This window comes from Canis lupus, chromosome 5 (assembly GCF_011100685.1).
Source record: "Canis lupus familiaris isolate Mischka breed German Shepherd chromosome 5, alternate assembly UU_Cfam_GSD_1.0, whole genome shotgun sequence".
NCBI classification, from domain to species: domain Eukaryota; kingdom Metazoa; phylum Chordata; class Mammalia; order Carnivora; family Canidae; genus Canis; species Canis lupus.
This window is the reverse complement of record NC_049226.1, coordinates 83,712,439-83,732,328: the sequence shown is the minus strand read 5'-3', so window position 1 is coordinate 83,732,328 and position 19,890 is coordinate 83,712,439.

Genomic DNA, 19,890 nt, shown 5'->3' with positions numbered 1-19,890 from the left:
GGATTAGCCATTTTGAAGCACAGTTCCTTAGGACAGACTTCAGGCACATTCCGTCCGTGTGTCCCTAATACTTTGCCCTGGGTTGGCGTCATAGCAGGTCCTTGGCAAACATGTATAATTGAGCCCTTATATACGACTGTTAGGCCCTGAGCAAGTTTTTACTCTGCACTAGATGCCACAGACCAAGGTCTCTCTCTCTCTCTCTTTTCTTTTTTAAAGTTTTGATTTATTTATTCATGAGAGACACAGAGAGAGGCAGAGACACAGGTAGAGGGAGAAGCAGGCTCCATGCAGGGAGCCCGATGTGGGACTCCAGGATCCTGGGGCTCCATGATCTCGCCCTGAGCTGAAGGAAGGCGCTCAACCACTGAGCCCCCCAGGCGTCCCCAGACTAAGGTCCCTGATAACAGCTCTGGCCACCACCTTCTAGGATATCCACGTTTCTTCCCTCCTACATCAAGCTGGCACATAATCCTGGACTCTCGGGGCTACAGGATCAAATCCCCTTCGAGTAGTGGAACTCCCTCCACAAGATCCCTGCTCATCCCTCTCTCCATCTCTGCCAGAACACTTGCAGCCACAGAGAACTCCCTGCCCACAAAACACTTTTCTATGTTTAGAACTACAAGAGGTTGGTTTGGTTCCCGGCCAAGTCCATGAGCCCTTCCAGCAATCCTACAAAGCATGTACCTTATCCTCACCCCATCCTACAGACAGGAAACCAGGGTTCCAAGAGAGAAGACAGCTTCCCAAGGTCAATACAACCAATGAGTTATGACCGTATTCTTGGCGGCACACAGATAATGCCCACGTGATAAATGTGAATGGACTGATGGATGGCAGCCTTCCCAGGACGGACGTTCCTCGTGACTCCAAATCTCCACGTAAACCCCAACCCTCAATTTCCACCTTGGCTTGTGGGACCCTTGCTACAAACAGCCCTTCAGTTCTGTTAAGACATAAATCTCAATAAATGGCTTCCAATAACACAGCCCTTGCCAGGAAAGGAAACATTTGCACTACTGCTTGTGCATAATATAGGTTAATATTTCAGGATGCATTAAATGTCTAAATGTTTCCGTGAGGCGAAGCTCCAGTTGTGAGCCAGGTCACTCTGAAGAAAAGATGAGACGCTGAGGGGAAGGGGGTATTTTTAGACTTGGATCCAACTGGACACTGCCCAGAAGTACTTTGTGTGAGCGAGCACAGTGCTCAACGCTGCTACTGATGAGCCAGGCAAGGAAAATAACACGTTGGTTTCCAACAGATGCTCCTGAACCCTTTGTGGAAGATGATGACTTCAAGATGGGCCGGCTGCTTTGAGGCTTCTTCGGAGACAGTCGAAATTAGGATGGGATCTGGGGTGTGACGAAGTGCCAAAATCTGCCAAAAGGTGTGCCTAAATAACTACAGCACGGAGATGGGTCCGATTAGCCATGTGCTAAAATCCAAGGCACGTGCAGGAGACTAGAGTATTTAGTTGGCATTTTGAGGAGGCGGGAGGATGAAGCCAGGCTGCAGGAGGAGAGGAGAGTACTGATGGGCTACGTATTCTCAATCAATAGGAGACTGAATCATATGAAACTGCCGATAGTTGATGGTGATTGACCAAAAATACGGCCTAATAAAAGATCTATTATCATCTACAACATTGTACCATAACCATGCATCCCGGTCAGCACCACCAGGCCAGACGGAGCAGCAGACATAAGCATCCACAAGGCCAGGTGGGGTCCGCAGCACAGAACACCAGCCACGTGAATGTGGGCGTTTATGTGCTAGAGCACAAAGAGCAAAGTTTTTGCCAAGACGGGAGGGAAAAAAACAAGACAGGATATGCTACAGTCTAAGTGCTTGTGCCTCCCCCACCCTAAATTCCTATGTTGAAATCCTAACTCCCAAACGTGATGGTGTTAGGAAGGGGGTATTGAGAGGTGCTTAGGTCATATGGGTGGGGCCCTGGTGAATGCCTTAGTGAATTCATTCACCTCGTGAATTTTATAGTTTCTATAAAAGAGACCCCCGGACTGTTGCCTTGTTCCTTCTCTCATGGGAGGCCGTGGTGAGGAGCTACCGCTATGACCCAGGAATAGAGCCCTCCCTGGAAGGCAACCCTGCTGACACCCTGACATTGGTCTTCCCAGCCTCCAAAACCAAGCAGTGGGTTTCTATTGTCCATAAAGCACCCAGTCAGTGGAATTCTGTTAGAGATGGCCAGATGGCCTCAGGCAGACCAGGAGGACCCTCAGGGGACAGACCTGCTGAAACCCCAGCCAAGCTGCCTGAGGCTGGCATCGCTGACAGCTCCTGCGGCCTTCGCTCTAGCACATTAGCAAAGGGAAGGGAGCACAGAGCAGGGCCTGAGGGTCCCGGTCCTGTAGCCACACTGCCGGGCTCACGTCTTGCTCTGCTCCCTATAAGCTGTAGTAGATTGAAGGGTGGCCCCCAGAAAAGATAGGTCCATGTTGTCATTCCCAGAACCTGTGAATATTACCTTATATGGCAGGAGAGTGAAAATTATACCTTATCTGGAAAAATCTCCATTACGTTAAGGACCTTGAGAGGAGGCATTTATCCTGGATTATCCACAGGGGCCCTAGGTCTGATAACCAGCATCCTTAGGGGAGACAGACACAGAGGATGCCACACGTGAAGATGGGGAGGTGATGTGACCACAGAGGCAGAGATTAGAGTGACATGGCCACAAGCCAAGGAATGCTGGAGCCACCAGAAGCTTGAAGAGGGGACAGATTCTCCCCCAGAGCCCTTCGGGGCACAGTGCTACTGACACCTCGATTTCTGACTTCTGGCCTCCAGACCTGCGAGGATATACATTTCTAGGAAGTTACCAGGTTGGAGGTCCTTTGTCATCGCCCCCCACCCCAGGAAGCTAACGCATGAACTCCTTGCCTCAGCTCGCTCAGATGTAAGATGGGATAATAACCACGTGAAAAGTCGCATATGAAGGGCTTGTCTTGTCACAAGACATCCAATATACGCTGAGCTCTTCATAAATATAAGATGCAATCAGCAAACCTCAGGAGGGACAGAGAATCACATCGGACCCAAGAAAACGGACATAATGGCCTGCCGTGCATGCATTTGGTGCATAAGCCATGAGACCTCCTACTGGGAGATGCAAGATATCCTTGGTGAAGGCCTGACTCCTCCGCCCCAGTGGCCATCTCAACTCACAACTGGGAGCTAAGAGCCTTCCCAGGTAGCTCTTCAACCAACAACAGCAACAATAGCTTTGGTTAATAATATATGTATGTGAAAGCGTTCTGGGAGGGTCCATGTTCCTTCCAGAAGTGCACATTGGACACAATTTCAGCAATTGGGAATCTGGCATTTTGAGCTTGTTCAACCATTGGAAAAAGTATCTTTCAAAAAGATAGTTAAAAAGAAATAAGACGCGAGGGAAGAAAATGGTTATTAAAAATGCTTCAGAGCCTTCCTGAACTTCGAATGGGCTCTTCACAACAATAATACTGATGATTTAAGGGAAAAATGAATCAAGACTCTATTGATTAAATGTTCCTTAAATTATGTGTGGGTTTTAAAATGTGTGGCAGTATGCAAAACACGCTGGAGGTAAAACGTCTGAAAACTCGCCCAAGACATCTAAAGAATCTGGAATGCAGCTGCAGCTTCCACCCAGGGAGTGAGCGCCCTGGGCAAGAGGCTGGAAAGGTCATCCCGGGCCCTCAAGGCCACCCGTGCCAGGCCGGGAACCCCTAACCCCCAAGCCCCGCCAGCTCAGCACCCGCAACCTGAACGCAAGGCTCAGCCCTGGGACATCTCTGGCCCCAAGCAGGTGCCCAGCCCTGCGCCCAGAGCCGGGGGATGCGCAGCACAGCTCCCCAGGCAGCCTCCCACACGAAACAGGCTCCAGGGCTCGAGAACCGGGGCAGGAAAGACACAGGCTTGGGGGGCCTGCGGGTCCCCACTGGGAGCCCCAACCTGGGCGGTCGGGGGGCGCTTCTCGGGACAGGAGAAGTAGGGCCTAGAGGGGGCCCAGCACTGGTCACATGGAGAGAGAACGCGGGACAAGAGACATTCAGAAAGGAAGCGGCCCTGAAGTTGCCAGAGGCCGAGCCGCTCTCAGAACAAGGCAGGTGGATCCAGGCCCGCGGGTGCCCCCCCCCCCTCCGGCCACCTGCTCGGTGGCCCCGCGGCCCCTGGCTCTGTGCACCCCGCGTCTCTGGGATCTCACGTCCTGGAGTGCGGGGCTCCGTCCCCCACGAACCTTGCTAGCCCGGGGGGCCCTGCTGGGGGCGTGGAGGCCCCGAGGGAGGTCGTGGCCAGGATCCGCGGAGCCGGGCGTGCAGGGCAGACGTGCCCCGGCCTCACCCGGGCCTGATGGCCTCCCTGATCAGGGCAGGGCAGGCTCCATCCCTCTTCGCCCTTGCCCTGCCTCACAGACTCACGCTTAGCTGGGGTGCCCCGGCCCCCCTCGGGATGAGCACAGAGTTCCCAGGACCTCCCAGAGGGACAGGCAGAGGCCTGGGCACCAGGGCGCCCAGATGGGTCCTCATCGTGGACGGGCCCCAATCCCACGCTACCCCCAGGAGCAGCATCGGGGGCCCGGGGGGGCCTGTCGCTCCTTCCCGGGCCACAGCGGCCCTGCGACATCAGATCCCGAGGCAGCTGCGGGGCAAGAGCGGCTCAGGAGCAGCGCGGCCACCTGGGCACGAGGCTGTGCTGCGCGGCCCAGTCCCCGCCGAGGGACGACGCTTGGTGCCGCAGGGAGGGAAGAGCCGCAGGCGTGGACCACAGAGCTCTGGCCCACTCGCGCCACTCGCCGCGACCTTGCAGGACACCAAGGGTGGCGAGACGAGCCTCATCAAGGACTGCCCCAAAATGGATCGGTCCGGGTCACAGCCCTGAGGGGCAGTCAGGGCACAAAGCCAGGCCCCGGCCTCCACGCACCGCACCACGCCGGCCTCACCGCTCCCATCGGGCCTCCGGCTCTCCAGGCGTACCCACTCTCCAGGCGTACCCACTCTCCAGGCATACCCACTCTGCACGGATCCGCCCAGGCACCCAGCAGGGCGCAGGGGACAAAGAGGAAGACGGAGGAGGGAGGAGGGGAAGCACAAGTGGGCCTACTTGCCGGCCCGAGGAGTTGGCGGCCTGCACTCAAAACTTACATATTTCATTTAAAGATACTGTTTCCTGGACACCTGGTGGGCTCAGAGGTTGGGCGGCTGCCTTCGGCTCAAGGCATGATCCCGGGATCCAGGATCGAGTCCCGCATGGGCTCCCTGCATGGAGCCTGCTTCTCCCTCTGCCTGTGTCTCTGCCTCTCTCTGTGTGTCTCTCATGAATAAATAAATAAATCTTAAAAGAAAAAAAGATATTGTTTCCCCCTTTTCTCCTTCCACAAAGTGGTGCATGGCCCACTTATATATTTAATTAGAATGGATTAAAATTAATAACATCTTGAGTGGTTCCTGACCCTTCTTGAGATAATTGGAGACCCCCCAGGGTGATAGGAAACCAGGAGGAAGAACTGCTGATCTAACAGACGCTGAACTTTTTCATGTGCATGTAATCAGTGCATCCCCTAATCACCCTCTGTATACATAGATACATCTTTTTTTTTTTTTTTTTAACAACAAAGATAGGTATCCCTGTGATTTGGAATCACGTTCTGTCCCTTGGGCTACAGGGCTGAAGGCACGCTCGTGGCAGGCGGACCAGCTGAAATCTGTCCTGTCCACATTGGCGGGCGGATACACGGCTCTCATACACATTTTAACAGTTGTGTTTGTTTTAACAGATTTTTATCTCACTATTTTTCTCCATAGGTATAAACATACAAAGCCATTTTTGAGCACTTACTGTGTGCTAAGGATCGTGATTAAGTATGTTCCCATCCCTTAACCTGTCCGTTCTTTTCAACAATGGAAGCACAGAGCATGGGGAGCAGTGTGCTTGTCTCCCACTGGCCCGCTGAAGAAAGGTGGCATGGGAGCTAGATTCAGAATGGAAACTCAGACCTTGGGCATCAACAATCACCCAAGACATTGCTCTGATGAACCCTTTCTCTCCACCCTTTAGATCTGCCTCGAGAAAGCACCAGTAGGCTCAGCTATTAGCACAGCCACAAGCAGGCATTGATGTAGGCGTGGCCAGACCTCGTTGGTTGTCTCAACATCTCTCACTTTCTCAGACCCAAGGAAAGAGGCGTCCAAAGAGCAATGAGCAAGATAGAGCTGGAGAATAAGCCATAACCATCCCTAATGGCCTCCCAGGACCCCTGCCCTCCTGAGCTCCAGAGCACATGAAGACAGGGGAGAAGCGAGAACCAGGAACCCCACCAGGCAGTGCTGGGCTCAGATCCTGCTCTGCCACTTGCTGCGTGAGACAGAGATGGGACCCCAGCAAAGCACCGCAAGTATCAGCCTTTGTCCTTGTATATGAGCAGGTTCACGCCTCTCCGTCATGGCCTTAATGATAGCAAATCTGTCACTGGCCTAACGGGAGAGTCACAGTTTGTGCAGATGGGGCAACAGGTTTAGGGTGGCATGATCACCCAGAGATACCCATCTGTTCCTTTGACCCTTCTGGGCTTCTCACCTCCCAGAAGCTCCAGGTTCCTAGGCCCACACTGAGAACAATGAGCTTTAAACAGTTATGGAGAAAGGAAAGCATTTGCTTCTCTTCTTCGAGGTCACCCCGCGCTTCAGAGGCCAGTACCCAACATCCCTCCTCTGGGTCATCCCCACTCCATTTGCCACCTGCCTCCAAGCATCCTGTCTCCTGCTGTCCCCTGGATGACAGGTTAAACCATACCTGTTCCCACAATGAGGGCCGGGCCTGTGAGCGGGACAGCGTTTTGGGTCAAATTAGGTCAAGCCCGGGTGGCGGCGCCGGAGCGGCTACAGCATTCGGGAATCAGCTCGAGGCTGGTTCTGCCCGGAGCCATTTAATTTGGGGGAGGCAGGATTTAGCTGACTTGAAAGAAGGGGGAAGCAAGCTTGCAGAAAGAGATTGATTTCAGCGAAACACAAATTCATACTCACTAAATGCCTTACCACTTCGGAATCAATTAAGAGGAGATGGAGAAAAAGGCACAGAGAAATCGAGACAGAAAACCCCAACTGCAGGGGAGAGTAAGGGGGGGAAGAGACTTACTGGAGAGCAGAGCAGAAGGACGCGAATCCTAGGAGAACCCACTTAGGCAGAAGGGGAGTTCTGGGGCCCGGAGACACTTTCCTGTCCAGTCCCGGGGATCCGGTGAGCAGCAGACACAGGACATGAGTAAGGGGTTCTCAAAACTCAATGAGGGTCAGAATCAGCTTTGGGGGAACAACCGAGGTAGGGGTTCTCCATGTACAGTCCTGGGGCCACTTGCCCAGGTTCTGATTCATTAGGTCTGTGGAGGAGCTGCCCATCTGCCCCTCAAATAGGCCCTGGTCCTGTACTGAGTGCTCTGGGGCCACACTTCTTTTTTTTTTTTAAGATTTTTTATTTATTTATTCATGAGAGACACAGAGACAGAGAGAGAGAGAGAGAGAGAGAGAGAGAGGCAGAGGAAGAAGCAGGCTCCCTGCAGGGAGTCCAATGCAGGACTCGATCCCAGGACCCCAGGGTCAGGAGCTGAGCCGAAGGCAGACGCTCAACCACTGAGCCCCCCAAGCATCCCTGGGACCACACTTGGAGACGCAAAGCCTAGACTAGAGAGTCTACAGTGTGCCCTTCTTCTCTGGTCACCATAGTAACAGCAGCGACCGCAGGTGTCGCTCATCCCTGGGATTGCCACAGGAAGCCTGGAGAGAGGCAGTGAAAAGACCCACGCATTGGCCCTTCCAGAGAGGAGGAAGGCTTGGAAATACAGTAGGCAGGAGGTGCAGGTGATGGGACAAAGTCCCTCTGGCTCCTGGTGTGGACAGCCCACTTCAGGAGAGGGCTAGACAGGAGCCCCAACAGCGCTGACCCGCTCTGGAAGACAGTTGGGCAACTGAAAAAAAAAAAAAAAAAAAAAAGAAAGAAAGAAGAAACATATTCTTATCATATGATCCAGCAATGGCTCCTCTTGTATTCACCCAAAGAGACTCAAAACGTACATCCACATGAAAACCTGCACATCGATGTTCATAGCAGTTTTATTCAACATTGCCAAAACTTTGAGGTAACCAAGACGTCCATCCTTCAGCACGTAAATGGATTAACTGTGGCAGAGCCAGGCAATGAAATATTATTCACTGTTGAAAAGAAGTGAGCTGTGAAGCCCTGAAAAGACATGCAGGAACCTTAAATGCATGTTGAACAGTGAAGGGGAACAATCTGAGAAGGCTACATGGTATATGATTCCAACTCCAGGATATTCTGGGAAAGATAAAGCTATGGCAGCAGGAAACGTATGCGTGGTTACAAGGAGGGTGGCAGGGGGACTCCTGGGTGGCTTAGCAGTTGAGCGTCTGCCTTTGGCTCGGGTGGTGACCCTGGGGTCCTGGGATCGAGTCCCACATCGGGTTCCCTGCATGGAGCCTGCTTCTCCCTCTGCCTGTGTCTCTGCCTCTCTCTCTGTGCCTCTCATGAATAAGTAAATAAAATCTTAAAAAACCACACACAACAGGGCTAGAGATTGCCTGAGGTCCCATGAAATACAGGATGAGCTGGGAAGGCGGAGCAGTGAAGCAGGGAGTGGGGACTGAAGCTGTTGGGGACACGACAGGAGTAAATCTAGGCCACTGGCCAGGTGCCAATTTCTGAATAGGTGTCGGGGAGGAGATATAAAGTCAGGACAGGAAGCAGGGGCCCCTTCTCTTCCACTCTTCCTGCCAATGAGGAGGAAATTACCAACAGCATCAAGATCTCAACAAGAAAGCAGTCTCTCTGCGCTGTTTGAAATTCTCAAAGAGCCCTTAATCCTCCCTAAGAAAACAGTTCAAACAGGTGTATAAACCAGTGAGTCGAAGAGGGAGCCTCAGCATCATTATCCAGGCCTCCTAATGCCCCTTAATGCAGAATCTCCCTGCCTGCACCTAATAAGGGCTGCTCGCCTTCATGAGAGTCCTATAAAATGCATAAATATTCCTCAAGGAACCGAGAGAGCTCCTAACAGTCTTTAATAGCTATCATAAAATGAAGGATAAAATGTGTGAAAGGAGATTGGTCATGATAATAGTGCAAGGTTTGAGAGCAGTGAATTTCCTAACCCCTCCCTGGCTGGGTTTCAGAGCCGAAAGATATGGCTCAGAGTCCGGAGCATGCCCAGAGGAGGCCACCTGGGGAGGGGACATCCAGGCTCTGGTCAGAGAATCCTAGACAAATGAACTGGAGAAGCCGAGGGCCAAAACCAGGAGGAGAGTAGCCTTGGGTCATACAGCAAATGGCAGACTCCCAACAAATCTGCCAAGATTCTGTGTGGCCCAGATGGAATTTGCATTATTCATTTATTCTTTGGGTGATCAAGATAAAAACTAGTCTATACTAAAGTAAAAGTCTGTGACTGATATAGCTTGGCCCTGGCTACACAGCTCCTCCAACCCCTGTGGAAGAAAGAGATTGGTCTGTTGGTAGAGCTTTTTGTCTGAGCTCTGCTCAAAAACTGGACAAGGACTCTAGGGCATGTCAACAAGGCAGGTATCAAAGGCAGAGGCCATGTCTGAGAATCCACAGACCAGAGAAACCAGAGTATGCTCTAAGGGACTGTTGGCTACAACAGGTACCATAATGGGCTTGCTGTGAGCACATCAGGGCCATGGCACATGGGGGTAGGGGATGACCCAGATGCAGGAAAGCCCACAGCTAAGAGTCCTTAGCTCATGTCCTGGCATGCAAAAGGAGCTCAATCAAGAGCAATTATTGGTAAATATAACCCAAAACATCTAGAGGTGCGCCCACCAAGAACTGCTGTTTATTGAGCTCTTTTGCACAACAGGACATCAGCTAAAGGCTTTGCATTAATAATTGCAAGGAGCCCTCAAAGTATTCGACATGACTCCTGTTGCACTGACCTCCAGGTTTAGACATGATCGAAGTTTGACAAAATAACATCCAGGCAACACAGCCCAGGTCTGGGCACTTGTTCCTACTCCCCACCATAGTCCAGGGCCTACTGGTCACCCTATACTTGGGTTTTTCCTTATAATCTATTGCCTCCTTTTTCTTGATGACAGTAGAAAGGCATCTTACATGTGCTCCTCAGGTTCACCCCATTCACTTGTCCCAGGTCTGATTCAGGGATACCTATCCCATGGCTTTTCTGACTCCCTGGAGTCTCAGCCCAGGCCACCCTGCTTGGTGGGAGGTCCAAGAAGCCACATTTCCCTAAGCAAAGCTACAAGAAACTTCATGGTACAAGTCAATCTGCAGAACTTCAGGTCAAGTCTTCACTGCAGAAGTCCAATCCAAACATAGATGGGGTATGGGCAAGTAGAAAAGAATCAAACTTTTCTTGTATTTGTACTCCCTGGCCAGGTGAGGGACACCTGAGCAGAGAAGCTAAGATTCTGGTATGATCCAATGTCATCCTAATGGCATTCAACGGCACATTAAGACATGAAGGAGGCAAATGTACGAGGGCTGAAATAGAATGATAAAACCAAACCACCAGTATTCCTAGATGATGAGCTTCATGGAAAATCTCAAAGGTTCTCTAATTAGAATTTTTAGAAAACCTAGCAAAATCATTGAACATAAGAGCAATGTACAAATACCTATTATATTTATTTTATCACCAAGCAGATATAAATGCAGCTTTAAAGATACCATTTATAAAAGCCACAAAATACATGAAGGCTCTAAAAGTCTAACAAAAGATGCTCAAGACCTTTGTGGAAGAGATTAGAAAGATTTATTGGAAGATGCTGAAGACCAAAATACATGAAGAAATAAACCGAGTTCAGAAAGATTCGCTATCATAAGAATATCAAGTTGAAGAGAATTGTCCTATAGATTCCATGCAGTTCTAAGAGAACATTCCCAACAGGGTTTTACAAGGCACTTGACAAGTGAGTTATTTATAAGTAAATAGGTAAAATTATATATGTGTGTGCATGGTCTGTGTATATATGAACACACACATTTATATGTAATTTTTAGCTTGCAAAAAAGAAGACAAATGTAAACTGAAACTACATTGTGATACCAATTCTCATCCAAAAGCTTTCTAAAAATAGATGGGGGGGAGGGTACTTGGATACACTGTTGGTAAGAACTCAAATAGTATTAACACCTACTTATGGATGGGAAATCTTAAAGAAGTAAGATATATGAAATTAAAGAAAGACTACGTAATCACAAATTTGAGAATCCATGATATAGACTTAAAGTAGATTCATCTAATGTATGATCTCACCAGCTCTGTCCACACAGGCCAGCCCAGAAGCAAAGACCAAGCCAATAGCAATAAAGACTCTTAATGCCCAGACTGTACTTTTTCTCAATAGCATTTTGCACTGATAGGAATCAGGACTTCTTAGACAAATGCTTTGCGGTGGGAAATGCCCAAAATGAGCCTGGAACACCTTGTAATTTTAGATTTCAAAATTTCTGATTTTTTCCCGCTAACCTGAAGAAGCTCCCAGTGGCCATGGATGGGGCAATCTGGACATCAGTGAGGATAATCAGTAGACTGGATTAAAACACATAGGTTTAACCCAGGAATTCATGATAACATTTTTTAAATGTATTTGTTATCTTCAAAGAATACTTGGGCTCCAAGTCATTATTTTGAAAACTGGTAAATTAAAGAATCACCAGACACCTGAGTGGCTCAGTGGTTGAGCTTCTGCCTTTGGCTCAGGGCATGATCCCAGGATCCTGGGATCGAGTTCCGCATCGGTGTCCCTGCAGGGAGCCTGCTTCTCCTTCTGCCTGTCTCTGCCTCTCTCGCTCTGTGTCTGTCATGAATAAATAAATAAAATCTTTAAAAAAAAAAAAAGAATCACCTGACAGTGCTCAGTACAAATAATGGACTTTTTGGTGTGATCAATTTGTCCTGTTTTTCCTTTATAAAATAGTGTACCTCAAGGTATTTAATAGTTAATTAGGAGTAATTTATCTTTATAAAATAATTCCAGCTAATAAGTAGGAAGAAATTATAGAATTAGAATGCCACCATTTTGTAGTCCCTAGTGAATTCATGAATCTAGACCATGATGATCGATGGCTGCTATTAACCCAGAAGAGCCAACCAAATATTATGTGTCTCCTGATGGAGGTGCATGCCACCACCTACGAAGCCGTCTTGCCTTTCCCACTCTGAAAAATGAACTTGCATCTGATCAAGTTTTAAATTATTTATAAGGCAAACAGAGAACAGACACTCAAAGGCCACGATGGCGATTTAATAATCGAGCCCATACCATGATTAGCTCTTGGGAGGGACTTGTTTTGAATCCTGACTCAAATCAACAGTTTTTTTAAATGTTAGAGAATTTGAGAAATTTGCTCTGTTTAACTGGTTGTGTGAGGTTTTTTTGGTTTTAGCTGTGATAATGGTATTATACACATTTTTCAGAAGTCCTCAACTGCACACACAAGAATGAAAATAGTCAAGACACCACAGGAGCCCAATGTAGAGGACCTTGCCCTACTAATCATCGGGAATTACTTGAAAGCTCTATGAACAAGGTAGGTAATGTAACATTGGTACAGAGAGAGGACAGACTGACTCATGACACAGAATAGAGATCAAAAAATGATTGACTTACATCTACGCTTTGGTTTGTTTATATAGTTTATTTTTCAGGTAAATGGGAGATGGCAAAACTCATCAGTAACTGATGTTGGGACAATTGCATGGATAAGCCTCACAGAAAATAAGCCATTTAGAAAAGAGAAGATTGATAATGTAAAGTACACTAAAATTTAAAACTTCTATCCAGAGACACCCCAAAGAAAGTGACAAGACGGCTCCAACTGGGAATGACATTGACCACAGATGACACCCAGTGATTAGAATTCAGAATAGACATTTAACTCCTAAAAAATAATAAATAGACACAGTACCCAACCTAAAACTATGGAAAAGACTTGAACAGAGATTCTCAAGGAAGGAAACTAGAATAGCTAATAAACTCCTGGCAAGATAGTTCACTCCACAATCAAGACAATTTCAAGTTTTAGAAAACTAGAACCTATGCTCATACCCCATCCAAGAATCTGACAATACAAAGGGCTGGTAAAGATGTATGTTAATGAGACCTCTCCTATACTACTAGAGAGTATAAAGTAACTCAACCTTTTTTTTAAATTATTATTAAAGATTTATTTATTTGAGAGAGAGAGAGCACACATGGGAACAGGGAGGGACAGAAGGAAGAAGGTGATTCTCAAGCAGATTCCCTGCCGAGCTTGTAGCCCGACAGGCTCAGTCGGGGCTGGATCTCATGACCCTGAGATCACTGCATGAGCCAAAACCAAGTCGGATGCTCAACTGACTAAGCCACCCAGGAGCCCCAAGATTCGATCTTCTTTTGAAAGCAATCTGATATCAGCTAGCAGAACTCAGTTTGAACAATACGTATGGGCTCATGATTCTTTCCTCAGGTATAACCACTCACACACCTAGATGTATTTATATGAATCTTTATAACACTTTTCTAGGAAAGACTAGAAACATCCCAAATATTCATGAGCAGGAAAGTGGAGAACTAAGTGCAGTCACACGAGGAGATCATATATCGCAATGAGAATTAACGAAGGACAAGTACACAGTTCATAATGAATCAACTCACGGATGTTTTATCATCACACTTACAAATACATTTTATGTATTTGTTTTTGAAGTTAAGAAATAATCCAGTCGAAACAGTGAGGCTGGCTCAGGACGGACATGGGTCTGGTTTCTGCAAGGAAGAGACAGACCTGGCCCTGGGGAGAGATCAAGATGCCTCTCCCGGGGCTGGCAGCAGTCACCCTAGGACCAGCATACCAAGTAGATCGTGTTGAGATCTTCCCAAAGATGCAAGGTTAAGTAGGAATGACTTTTCCTGGGCAGGGAGGAGTAATAGGGAGAAAGTGTCCATTCATTCCTAAAGCACAGCACCATCTTCGAGAAGGAAACAGAATCCCTGCTCCCACCAGCCAAGCCCTGTTCACGGCTGGATGACCTATTTCAGATTTCTGAGCCTTGTCTGTTTTCATAGACCCTCCACCCTGCCCACTTCGAAGGTTGGTGCCTCCAAGCACACAAGTCCCCAGAGGAATGTCTGAGAGACTTCCAGTCATCTAATCCCACAAATATTTGTGACCTCCTAACCCATCCCAAACACTGCTGTGAGCGCCGGGGCTGGGAGATAAGCCAGATCACATCTGTGCCCTTTACCGCACCTCCTGGGGAAGGAGGAGGAGGAGAAGGAGCCCACATGGGAGAAAAGCCAGCCTCCCTACTGACGAGGGTCCTGTTGTGGGGCTTGACAGCACAACGAGACACAAAGATGCAGCTCAGGGAAACCACGTGAGCTCACAGAGCCAGCCCATCTCTGTACCCGGAGGGGTTTGCACCTCAAAAACAAAAACGATCCCCAGAGATTTTCCCTGCAGCTCCTCCTAGTTTTCCTATGATTTCTTGCAAGATAGAATAAATTACCCTTAAGTCATTGATGTTCATGTTGATGCTGAAGGAAAGGACCATGGGAGGCTTTTCACAAAGCTAGAGAAACGATGGGCTGCCAGGGGCTTAAGGGGGGCCCAGGGTCAAGGGAGTGCGCGTTGGTAGGTGCCAATAAGTTCCCGCCCACCTGACGTTCTGCAGTGGATTCGTTTATCTTATATTCAGACAACCAGGCATTTGGAGTCAGGAGGAAGTGGGTATAAGTTTGTGCACTCACGTCTGTCTCTTTCTCTGGGCTGTTTCTCTCCAGGGGCTGGGTGGGGGTACCCGAACCCCACTGAAGTGAGGAAGTAACAGAAAAAAGTAGGGCATGCAGCTGGCCAGCCTCTGGCAGCCAAACTGCCCAGGACCAATAGGGTAAGGCCCTGCCAGCCTAACAGAGGCCCCAAAAGTGGCCAAGGTTCCCCAGGCAGGGAGGGCCAGGAGAATGTAAGGAGTTTAATGAGGCACATTAGATTCATTTGATGTAATTGCAGAGCCCAGGAGAGCCTCAAGAGCTGGAGTCACCAGGAAGCTCTGAAGTTGGAGTGGGAGGAGGAGAAACAGGGGGACAAGCTGGAAATGCATACGAGGTGTCGCTGTGACCCCGTGCCGTCAGGCGGCTGCCCTTTCTACTATCTGGCATCTGGCAAAAGACTCTGGAATCACTGCTCTCTGGGGACAGTGAGCCAGAGAGGCTCAAGACTCGACAGTTGACAGGGACGGCTGAGGGCAATGCAGAGGCACCACACTGAAAGTGGGAAGAAGGAGCAAAAGTTGACACGACGGACAGGGAGACCAGGACCAACCATGCCCCAGCCCAGCCTGACCCTCCAGGCAGGAGGAAGCTCCTCCAGAAGCAAAACGACCAGCCCAAGGGAAGACACCTGCAGACACAGACATCTGGCCCCTGGGGTCGGCAGAGGCATGGGGGGAGGTGGTGAAAGTTGCCAGGTCGGGGCTCTGCGTCTGGACAACGGAGCCCTCGCTAACAGGCTCTGTCCTAGCACGTTAATAGTTCTGATCAGGAAGTTGACATTTCCCTCAGCCGTGTGCCAGGAACTGCCAAGCTCTTGAGGGAAGTTTCTCACAGGAAAGCAAACAGCCAGCATAAAGGAACCAAAACACAGATACGAGAAAAACAATCACAATGTTAACATCCTTAGAGAGGTAAGAGAGTATGATATTCGTAAGACAGAAGCTTGACTTTTTAAAAACTAACAAAAATCAACCTGTAAAATTGGGGCCAAGGGGGACAAAGATGGAAAAAGCAAAGTAAAACTTTAGGGAACCAATCCAGGAAAACGGTATTTGAAAGCCAGAGGTTCTAAAACAGTAACAAAAGAGGAAAAACAGAAAACTATCAAAGGAACAACAGAACAGAAGGCCCCCCAAGAACATGAAAGAGCCCATCGAGAGCTCAGCTCAGTGCTAACAACAAGACCGGTACTAAGTCACGTCATTGTGAAATATCATGACACTGGAGAGAGAGAAAAAAAAAATATATCAAAAGCTTCCAGAAAGAAAAAGCAGGTCATGGATAAAAGATAATCAAAGTGCCATTAACAGCAATGTTGGAACCTGGAAGAGAATTCAAAATTGTGAGCAAGAATAAATACTTGAAGCCTAGAATTCTATACCCAGCTAATGAGCAATCCAATTCCTGGGTAGGAAAGATCTTCCTACGACTTGCACGGTCCTTCAAAATGTACTCTGCACGCACTTTGTGAGGAAGCCGTCTCTCCAATGAGGAAGTAATCAAAACCTAGGAAGAGGGTGGATTTCAAGAAGCAGAAAAGAGAGAGCACAGTCGATTGGGGTGGGGGAGAGATTGCCGGGTGGATCTCCCAGGTAGATGGAAAGGAAATCCCAGGGTAAGAGGGTGCCGCAACCCGGGAGAACCGTTCCTACAGTCGGAGCTCCGGGGCAGCAGGCTTCCAAGGCAGAGATACCGTCTGGGGCTTCAGCCTCCCTGATGGGCCAGGCCAGTGTGGGATGAACGGAAACTTGCAGATGAACAAAGAAAGCCGTCGTTTTGGCTCTGGACAAAATAAACCTTTGCACAAGAAAGAAAAAAGCATAATCGTGAGACACCACGTGTCTCAACTGTGACTAATATGTACGTGTTCAGAGCAGCAACACTGAGTGTTGGCCTAGCTAAAATGGGTGATAAACACACCCGGAAACCCAGAGGGCCCGCAGGTGGGAGGCGCGTCTTAAACCCCCTAAATTCTCCAGGATCTGCAGAAGAGCACTGAAGCCTCCTCTTCCTCAGCACAAAGTCAACAGATAATGTCTAATAGGAAAACAGGCCAGATGACGTCTCTCAAGATCACCCATAGGCGGTTAAAACGAATTTAGGAAGAAACAGCTCAGAGCTGGAAGCTGCGGCCGCCTCCGAGACAGGAAGCGGGTGGGAAGGTCGGGCCATGGTCTGCTGTCCTCATTACGGTCCGCCTAGAGCCATCTGACGCTTTCATCTATCCCTTTGGAAAAAGTTAAATCATATTTCGGTTTTACCTGCCGACCCCCCCCCCCCCCCCCCGTGTGACCGTCCCTGCTGTGCTGAGCGCCACTGGCAGCCCTGAACGTGGTGAAGCCGTAGGAGCGAGTCCCGGGAACACGGAGCCAGGAGCCTCCGGAGAACGAAAACGAAGCCCTTAGGCTCTCGGGAGCAAAGGCCAGGCTGGTCCTTCCAGAAGGGCTTCTGAGCGCCCGTGATCTGGCCTCTGGCCCGGGAAGCCCCGGGACACTCCGACTCTTGCCTGGCTTCGGGATCTCCTCAGGAGCCCACAAGGGCCGCTTTGGGTCTCGCCATTGTCACTCCTGAGTGTTCCTCTTAATGAATGAAGGTTTAGACCATAAAATGCAGCCTTCTTTTACGATACAGAACATTGGCCTCGCCCAAGCGGGGTGCTGTGAAGCCTGGTAATGAGGTGCCATAAATCCAGTTTCTGGGAAGACTGGAGGGTTCCTCTAACTCGCCCGCACAGCGCAAGGCCACCTGCCGTTAACCCAGGCTGTCAGAGCAGCTCCAGGGGGGACCCCTCCGCTCACCCCGGGTTGGGGCCCTGCAAAGCCCCGAGACTTCTGAGCTTGGCGCTGAAGAGCAGAAACCTGGAGGTCGCACAAGAACCTGCATATCCCCAACCCCGGGCTGAGGTCCAGGCGGGGCCCACGGGGCCCCGGCGCGGGGCCCACAGCAGCCTGCGCATCTCCCCACCTTCTCGCTGCAGGTGGAGGGAGGGGGTCACGGGTCAACCGGAGAGACTCCTGGGGGAGCCTGGCAGGTCCGGGTCAGGGCGGTGCGGAAAATCAAGGGCAGGACAGCGGGGAGTAGCGGTGGCAGCCAGCAAGGTGCCCGCACACCTGAGCCTCCGGTGACGCCAGCAGCCCTCCCGCAGTTCTGTGCCCCACGCAGCAGAGACACTTCCATGCTTGTTTGGGTCTTGTCGTGTTTTGTGTTAAGCAGAAGGGCATTTACTTTCTGGGGGACAAAGGGTGCTCCAGTGTGTGCTGGACTCCGCTCTGGGATTCCCTGACCCCCTCCCACCCCACGGAGGCTTTGGCCTTCTGTCTGTACCCAGCCACGGGCAAGGACGGAGACGCAGACTCGTGCTTGGGGCCCCCCCGCCCCACCCCCCAGGCCAGGAGCAGCTCCAGCGGCCCAGCCCCACCTCCAGACCCAGCATGGGGATTCGGGGCCCAGCCTTCACCCTGCAGAGGAGCCAAGGCTCCCCCGCCCCCCCCACTCTGCCCGCCCCGGCTGTGTGCCATCATTCACCCGACTTCTGTTCCCGCCTCTACAAAATGCCCTGCACTCCTCGAACGGAGGGGGCTCCGCAACGCCGTCTTAGGGAAAGGTCCCGGTAAGGGCTTGATACGTGATCGATCCCTGTCCATTTGCGGAGCCCTTCCTGAAGGGCACACTTTAAACATCTTCGGTGTTGGGGAATCTTGTCCCTCTGTAGATGCATTTTATTTTTGTCAACAGAAGTCACTTTGGCGCCACGCTGCTGACGAATTAGGCAGATTCTGACCCTGGTTCTGACGCTAGCTTGTCAAGCCACTGGGCCTTGGGCAAGCCACTTCCGCTTTCTGGGCCTCAGTTGTCCTACCTGTGAAATGGGGATGCTGAGCGACATTCCTTTGAAGGTCCTTCCATCTGAAGTTGAGAATTTATGTCTCTTCGGGGGTGGGGGGTGTTTAGGGATCCGTTACCTGCTGCTAAGGGCACAGGAGCTAGACAAACCAATTCTGAGGCCACCTTGAGATGAGAACCACCCCACTGACCCACACACAGATGTGTCAGGGGATGAGAGACTTGCAAGATGAGGGCCTGGGAGGCAGCAGGCACGGGGCTGTGTTTTCAGCACAGATGGGTCCATTCATAACCCAAACCAGAACTGACAGTAACCGCTTGAACGGGGCACTGTCCCGAGTTAGCTCAAGGAACCAAGGGGCTTGCATGGTTCCCAGGGCCCACCGGTCGGGGCAGAGCCACTCATGCCAGGAAGACCCAAGGCCCGGCCCCGCCCCAGTTCTGGCGGGAACACTCGATCACTCCCCCCAAACCATGCTTCCACCCTTTGATCCCATCTCAAATAATTAGGGAGGTTTCTGTGGCATCGTCCTAACGGGCCTAGCGTCTCACATCAGAAACGCTGCAGGAGGCATGCTGGGAGTCATGCCAGTCTGGGGGAGGGGCGGATAATTAAGGAAATCATGGTGAATTAAGCTTTTCTGCAACGAGGCACAAACATCTTTTCATGAACAGCAACATCATGTTAGCTTATGTTTTGCCGAAGAGAAAGGCAGGGCCTATCCTCGGGGTGTTCAGCCTGGTAAAACACATCTGGCAACTAAACCAAATATTTAAGGGTCATTAAAATCCCAAACTCCCCGTGCCAGGAACTTTTCTCCTTTGTTATTCAAGTGCGGAGCAGTTACGGAAAATGCGTTCCATATGGTTTGTGCTGCTCCGTTCCTATTTCCTTCATCAAATCACTGCTTTGAAAGAGCTATTTGATGTCAAAGATGCGTTAAGATTTTATAGACTTTCCCAATCCAGCTTTTTAAGATTCTCCCTTTGAACCAGAAATGCTTGCCAAGAGTAAACAGAACTGAAACCACGAGGGGTCGAGGGCTTTGTTGGAAACAAAGCCCCCAGCCTGATCAAGGGCTTTCCAAGTCTGGGGGCAAACATGCACTTCCAACCGCTTGCCAAAAGTCTCCAAAGATCATGTGTCCCACATAAGTGACACTAAAGTATGTGTTCTCGTGTATTCCTATTTTATTAATAATGTAACACCATCACCCACCAGCTCCCACCAAGA